Here is an 8,519-nt window from a genome sequence, read left to right on the forward strand (position 1 = left end):
AATTGATGCTTTTGAACTGTGGGGTTGGAGACGACTCTTGAGAGTCCCTTGGACTGTAAGGAGATCCAACTAGTCCATTCTAAAGGAGATCAGTCCTGGGTGTGCTTTGGAAGGACTGATCCTAAAGCTGAAACTCCAGTACTTTGGCCACCTCATGCGAAGAGTTGACTCACTGGAAAATACTCTGATGCTGGGACGGATTGGGGGCCAAGGAAAAGGTGATGACAAAGAATGAGATTGCTGAATGGCATCACCCACTTAATGGAGGTGAGTTTGTGTGAACTCCGAGAGTTGGTGATGGACAGGGAGGCCTGGCGTGCTGTGATTCATTGGGTCCCAAAGAGTCGAACACGACTGAGCGAATGAACTGAACTGAACTGAACACTGATTCTACTCAAATTCTTCAGGAAATTTGCAGAGTTAGTGAAATTTCCAAACTGATTCTATGAGGCCACTGTCACCCTGACCCCAAAACCAGACAAATACGCCACAAGAAAAGAAAACTACACTCCACTAACACTGATGGACATAGATGCAGAAATCCTTAACAAAATCCTAACAAACAGAATCCAACAGCAATTTAAAAAGATCATACATCATGACCAAGTGGGCTTTATCTCACGGATCCAAGGATTCTTTAATATCTGCAAGTCAGTCAACGTAATACACCACGTTAACAAATTGAATGATAAAATGCATATGATTATCTCAATAGATATAGAGGTCTTCAACAAAATTCAACATTCATTTATGACAAAAAAAAAAAAAAGAACTCCAGAAAGAAGGAATAGAAGGAACATACCTCAACATAATAAAAGTTATATATGACAAACAAACAGCAAAAATGATCCTCAATGGTGAAAAATTGAAAGTAATCCTCCTAAAGTCAGGAAGAAGACAAGAATGCCCACTCTCACCGCTACTATTAAACACAGATTTAGAAGTTTTAACCAGGCAATCAGAGAGGAAAAGGAAATAAATGGAATTTCTATTGGAAAAGAAGAAATAAAACTGTGAGTCTTGGCCGATATCATGATCCTCTACATAGAAAACACTAAATACTCCACCAGAAAATGACTAGTGCTGATAGTCCCTTGGACAGTAAGGAGATCCAACCATCCATTCTAAAGGAGATCAATCCTGGGTGTTCATTGGAAGGACTGATGCTAAAGCTGAAATTCCAATACTTTGGCCAACGCATGCGACCTGTTGACTCAAGGGAAAAGACTCTGATGCTGGGAAGAATTGGGAGCGGGAGGAGAAGGGAAGGACAGAGAATGAGATGGATGGATGGCATCACCGACTCGATGGACATGAGTTTGAGTGAACTCCGGGAGTTGGTGTTGGACAGGGAGGCCTGGAGTGCTGTGATTCACGGGGACCCAAGGAGTCAGACAAGAGTGAGCGACTGAACTGAACTGAACTAAACTGAAGCAATAAATATAGTAAAGTTGCAGGATGTAAAATTAAAACCTAGAAATTCCCTGCATACCTATTTATTAACATTAGAAAACAGAAAGACAAATTTAGGAAACATTCTCATTCACCATTGAAATAAAAAGAATAAAATATTCAGAAGTAAATCTACCTAAAGAAACAGAAGATATATATATATATATATATATATATATAATATATATATATATATAACTAAAAAAAAAAAAAACCACTGATGAAAGAAATCAAAGAGGACATAAATAGATGGAGAAATATAACATGTTTATGGATTGGAAGTATCAAAATAGTGAAAATGAGTATACCACCTAAAGCAATCTATAGATTCAATGCAATCCCTATCAAGCTACCAAAGGTATTTTTCATAGAACTATAAACAAATAATGTCACAATTTGTATGGAAATACCAAAAACCTCGAATAACCAAGGCAATCTTGAGAAGGAAGAATGGACCTGGAGGAATGAACCTGCTTGACTTCAGGCTATACTACAAAGCTATAATCATCAACACATTATGGTACTGGCACAAAGATAAAATATAGATCATTGGAACAAATAGAAAGCCCAGGAATGAAGCCACACACCTATGGACAACTTCTCTTTGAAAAGGGAGGCAAGTATCTACAATGGAAAAAACAAAAAGGTCTCTTAAACAAGTGGCGCTAGGAAATCTGGTCATCCAAGTGTAAAAGAATGACACCAGTAAAGAGGTAACACCTCATCCTGGTCAGAATGGATGCTACCTTAAAGTCTACACAAAAGATATTCTGGAGTGGTGTGGAGAAAGGAGAACCCTCTTACACTGTTGGTGGATCAGCAAACTAGTATAGGCATTATGGAGAACATTGTGGAGATTAGGTAAAAAATTGGGAACAGTACTGCCATATGACCTAACGATCCCACTGCCTGACATACACACCAAGGAAACCAGAACTGAAAGAGACACATGTACCCCAATGGTCATCACAGCACTGTTTATAATTGCCAGGAAATGGAAGCAACCTAGATGTCCACTGGCAGAAGAATGGATAAGAAATCTTTGGTACATATAAACAAAGGTATATTATTCAGTCATTAAAAAGATTTAATTTGAATCAGTTCTAATGAGGTAGATGAAACTGAATCCTATTACAGAAATAGAAGTAAATCAGAACAAAAAACACCACTACGCTACACTAATGCATATAACGAAATTTCAAAATATGATATCAATGACACTATAGATGAGACGGCAATAGAGACACAAATGTATAGAACAGTCTTTAGGACTCTGTGGGAGAAGGTGAGAGTCGGTTTATTTGAAAGAATATCATTGAAACATGTATATGATCATATGTGAAAATGATCACCAGTTCGTGTTCGATACATGAGACAAGGTGCTCAGGGCTGGTGCACTGGGATGACCTGGAGGTTTGGGATGTGAGTAGGGTGGAAGGAATGTCCACATGAAGAACAATTGTAAACACATGGCTGATTCATGTCAATGTATGGAAAACCCACTCAATACTACAATTAGCCCCCAATTAAATAAATAAGTTTTTTAAAATGTACCAAAAAAAAAAAAAAAAAGCCTGTTGGTCTTCACCAGTGATCCAGTGGCTTAAGAATTTGCCTGTCAATGCAGGGGACATGGGTTTGATCCTTGGTCTGAGGAGACCACATATACTAGCAAAGTAGATAAAACTGTGTTCCCCCAAGTGCTGAACCTGAGAGCCCTAGAGCTTGTGCGCCGGAACAGAAGACACTGCCATGAGCAGCAAGCTCATTGCAATGAAGAGTAGTCCCCAATTGCTGCAAGTAGAGAAACTTTTTGAACAGCAATGAAGACTCAGTGCAGCCGTAAATAAATAAATAAATACTAAAAATTATGAATAAATGAAATCTAGATACATAAATTTCTTCCATGTAATACGAAATTTTTGTATTTATTGATTGTCCAGGTGTTGATTTACCACTTGAAATATGGAATTCCTGTATTTCAAATATGAAAATCAAGGGCAATATTTTCAAACAAAATATAAATTGTCTATATTTCATATATAAGTATCTTGGTGTATATTTTCGTATATGATTCTCTAAATTTCACATATGAAAATCTAGGTGTCAGTTCTATTTGAAAGTTGGAATTCTCTATAATTCACATTTGAAATGCAGGATGATTATATTTCCTACTGCTAATGTGGTATTCCCTAATTTTGTATGAAAATCTTGGTGTAGATTTTTGTAAATGAAGAATGCATGTTTCTTTATTTCAATTCTTTATCATCAAAGCTACCAGGGAACTTTAATAGATTTAGGAAAACCTCCAAGATTTTATAAAATTAACACCAAAAAGGGATGTCCATTTCATCATAGCTAACTGTGACGTTAAACAGGAAGTCAAGCGATACGTGGAGTAACAGACAAGTTTGGACTTGGGGTACAAAGTGATGCTGAACAAAGGCTAAAGGCAGAATTTTGCAAATAGAAAGGTTAAAAATGAAAGCAGTAACAGACAGTGAATAGGCTCCAAAATGACTGGGGACAGATTACAGCCCTGAAAATATAAGACTCTTGCTCCCAGAAGAAAAGCTATGACAAACCTAAACACAATGTACTGAGAAGCAGAGACATCGCTTTGTCAACAAAGGTCCACATAGGCAAAGCTAGGTTGTTTCCCAGTGGATATGTATGTTTGCCTCTCATGTGTGGCCCTACACAGCATGTCTTAGTTTCACTGAGTTAGACAAGGTGGTGGTCCATGTGATGGATTTGTTAGCTTCCTATGATGGTGGTTTCAGTCTTTCTGCCCTCAAATGCCCTCTCTCTGCACCTACCATCTTACTGGGGTTTCTTTTCCTTTGGATGGGGAGTATCTCTTCCCTGCTCCTACAGCAAAACACAACCTCTGCTCCTTACATTGGGTGTGGGATATCTCCTCTTGACTGCTGGCTGCTCCGGTGCCACACAGCCACAACTCTCTGCTCCAACAAATTCGGAAAACTCTGCAATGGCCAAGGAATGGAAAAGGTCAGTTTTCATTCCAATCGCAAAGAAAAGCATTGCCAAAGAATACTCAAATTACTAAACAAAGAGCTTCATCTCACGTGCTGGTAAAATAATGCTCAAAATTCTCCAAGGCAGGCTTCAACAATATGTGAACCATGAACTTCCAGATATTCAAGCTGGTTTCGGAAAAGGGCAAAGGAATCAGAGATCAAAGTGTAAACATCCACTGGATCTCTGAAAATACAAGAGAGTTCCAGAAAACATCTATTTCTGCTTTATTGACTATGCCAAAGCCTTTGACTCTCTGGATCACAGTAAATTGTGGAAAATTTTTCAGGAGACGGTAATATCTCGATTCAACAAACATGAGTCTGTGCAAAGTGTTGGAGACACGGAAGGTCAGGGAACCCTGGAGTACTGCTGTCCACGGTGTTGCAGAGTTGGATATGACAGATCAACTGAAAAATAGCAACAACTCGGTCTCACATTTGTCAATAAGGAGGAGATTTTCGAACCTGAAATATGGAATTCTGTATATGCCTTTAGAAAAATTACATGCTTCTTTATGAATGATGGACGTCTCTCTATTTCTTTTATGAAAGTCTGGTTGGATATTTTACTTCTTAAACTATGAGGGATTCAATTACTCAGGCACCCAAATTTTACTGAAAATATGTTTACATATAATATGGAGTATTTCCATTTCAAATGTGAAAGTCAGAGTATGCTTGTCCTTATGTGATGTATTTCACATATGATTATGGGCACACTGCCGAATTTTTTGTTTCTTGTGTTGAAGTTTGACAGCAGACAGTCCTTCAGCAAAGAGGAAATTCTCAGTTTCACATATGAAAATCTAGGTGCAGATTTTAAGACATGAATTATGAAAGTCTCTGTAATTCATATTTGAATATCTGGGGACCAAGTTTCCAACATGAGAATTATTGGTGTATCACATATGAAGATTTTGTTGAATGAAATATCCAATTTTTAATATTACAGTTATGAAATTCTGAATGCAGAGTTCTATTCAGGGAATGCGAAAGTCTCTATTTCACGTCTTAAATTACCGTCACCGACTTTCAGCTTGAGTAGTGGAATTTTTTATATTTATCATTTGAAAATCTGTGTGCTAACATTCCTTCAAGAAATAAGGAATACTGTGTGTTAAGATCAGGCATCTATTTCCCTACAATAAATATGGAATTTTATGTATCATATAGAAAAATCGTTTGAGCGATGAATTTCTTTTTATTTCAGCAAAGAGAATTTGAAGAAAGACCTTCTTCCGTGAAATATGGAATACTGTATATTTTGCATTTGAAAAACTTGGGACAAGAATCAAATATGGAATATGAATTCTCAGTTATTCACATAAGAAAATTTGTGTCAGATTTTCATACATAATTTTTGCAATATTCCATGATTCGTTTAGATCTGTGCCAAACAGGCAATGTACATGTATCTATGTTTCTTGTAAGAAAATGTGGCCACATAATTCCCTACTTAAATTTAGTATTCTCTGTGATAGTATTTTAAAAAGCAGAGACATTACTTTGCCAACCAAGGTCCGTCTAGTCAAGGCAATGGTTTTTCCCGTGGTCATGTATGGATGTGAGAGTTGGACTGTGAAGAAAGCTGATTGCCGAAGAATCGATGCTTTTGAACTGTGGTGTTGGAGAAGACTCTTGAGAGTCCCTTATACTGCAAGGAGATCCAACCAGTCCATTCTAGAAGAGATCAATCCTGGATGTTCATTGGAGGGACTGATGCTAAAGCTGAAACTGCAATACTTTGGCCACCTCATGCGACGAGTTGACTCACTGGAAAAGACTCTGATTCTGGGAAAGGTTGGGCGGGAGGAGAAGGGGACGACCGAGAATGAGATGGCTGGATGGCATCACCGACTCTGTGGACATGAGTTTGAGTGTACTCTGGGAGTTGGTGATGGACAGGGAGGCCTGGTGTGCTGTGATTCATGGGGTCGCGGAGAGTCGGACACGACTGGCCGACTGAACTGAACTGATATTAATATTGAAAGGCTGGACGAAGATATCGCTACATGATATATGAAAAAAATCTATATTTACTTTTGAAAATCTGGGTGCCAATATTTCTACAGGAAACAGGTAAATCACTATGGTAAAATTTGGATTTCTAGGTTGTGATGTTCCCACATGAAATATAAGATCTGCATATTTCCCATATGGAAATCTGGATGCCATTTTTACCTCCATGAAACATGGAGTTCACTTATGAATTTCTGAATGCAGATTTTACTACATGATACTCTGAAATTCTGTAAATATGTCATTAGAAAATCTGTGTGTCCGTTTCCTACATTAAATATGAAATTCTCAGTGTTTCCAAGACCTAAACCTGAGCACAGTTTTTGTTACATGAAATATGTAATTGTTTTTATTTCCCTTTTAAAAATCTGGTTTTAGACTTTCCAGCATGATAGACAGAATATGTGGAACTCATGCATAAAATGTGGGTACTAGAAAATCTTACATAAATAAAGGAATGCACGTTATTTCATGTATAAAAATCAAGGCACATATTTTCTTGCATGAAGTACGGTATTCTCAAGTGAAAGCTAAGGTTTAATAGAAAACAAAATTCTGTAAAATAATTATCCCTAAGTTAAAAATAAATAAACTAAGAAAACTGCCCAAAGCATGGTATTCTGTGTTTTATATTTCATCATCTAGATGTAGATCTTTCTAACTGAAGTAGGGAATACTGTATAGCTCACATATTTAAATTTGTAAGCAGAGTCTCTGATATGAGGTAATGAATTCTCTATATTTGACGTATGAAAAACTGCTGAGGAATTTTGGACATGGAAAGGTGGGATTTTTGTTCTTTCACATGTGAAAACCAGGATACATACTGTCTCAGAAGCGATGAACTGTACTTATTTCAGATATGAAAATTTAGTGTAGTAATTTTACATGAAATTTGCATCTAGTTAAAGATGTTGTTTATCCAGAAATTATGTATGGATGTGAGAGTTGGACTATAAAGAAAGCTGAGCAGGAAAATTAATGCTTTTGAACTGTGATGTTGGAGAAGTCTCTTGAGAGTCTCTTGGATGGCTAGGAGAAATCCAACCAGACTATCCTAAAGGATATCAGTCCTGAATATTCCTTGCAAGGACTGGGGCTAAAGGTGAACTCCAGTACTTTGTCCAGCTGATGTGAAGAACTGACTCATTGGAAAAGACCCTGATGCTGTGAAAGGTACAATGTGGGAGGAAGAGGGGAAACAGATTATAACTGGAGAGCATACCGAATCATTGGACATGAGTTTGAGTAAACTCAGTGAGTTAGTGAAGGATAAGGAGTACTGACATGCTGTAGTTTATGAGGATGCAAAGATTTGAGCATGACTGAGACACAAAACTGAACTCAACTGAACATGGACCTGTCCATCTGAATAAGAACCAGTTTTCCCCTCAGTTAGTCTCTCCCATCAGGAAGCTTCCACAAGCCTCTTATCTTTATTTATCAGAGGGAAGACAGAAAGAAAATCATAACCATAGAAAACTGACCAAACTGATCACCTGGTCCATAGCCTTGTCTAACTCAATGAAATTATGAGCCAGGCATATAGGGCCACCCAAGATGGATGGGTCATAATGAAGGGTTCTGACAAAATATGGTCCTTGGAGAAGGGAATGGAAAACCGCTTCAGTATTTCGGCCTTGAGAAACCCATGAGCAGCATGTAATCCAAAATATAGCATACAGAAAGAGGAACTCCCAAGGTTGGTCTTTTACACATATGCTATGACAAATCAGTGGAGAGGAAACGACAGAAAGAATGAAGGCATGGAGCCAGAGTAAAAACAGAACCCAGTTGCAGATGTGACTGGTGATGAAATGAATTCTGATGCTGTAAGAGTAATATTACATAGGAACCTGGAAGGTTAGGTACACAGCTTTGTGAAGACCTACAGGAGCTTCTAGAACTGACACCCATAAAAGATATCCTTTTTATCATAGGGGAATGGAATGCAAAATTAGGAAACCTAGAGATACCTGGTGTAACAGGCAAATTTGACTTTGGAGG

The sequence above is a fragment of the Moschus berezovskii genome, chromosome Y (genome assembly GCF_049115385.1).
Source record: "Moschus berezovskii isolate FMDL1 chromosome Y, NW_MosBer_1.0, whole genome shotgun sequence".
Lineage (NCBI taxonomy): Eukaryota > Metazoa > Chordata > Mammalia > Artiodactyla > Moschidae > Moschus > Moschus berezovskii.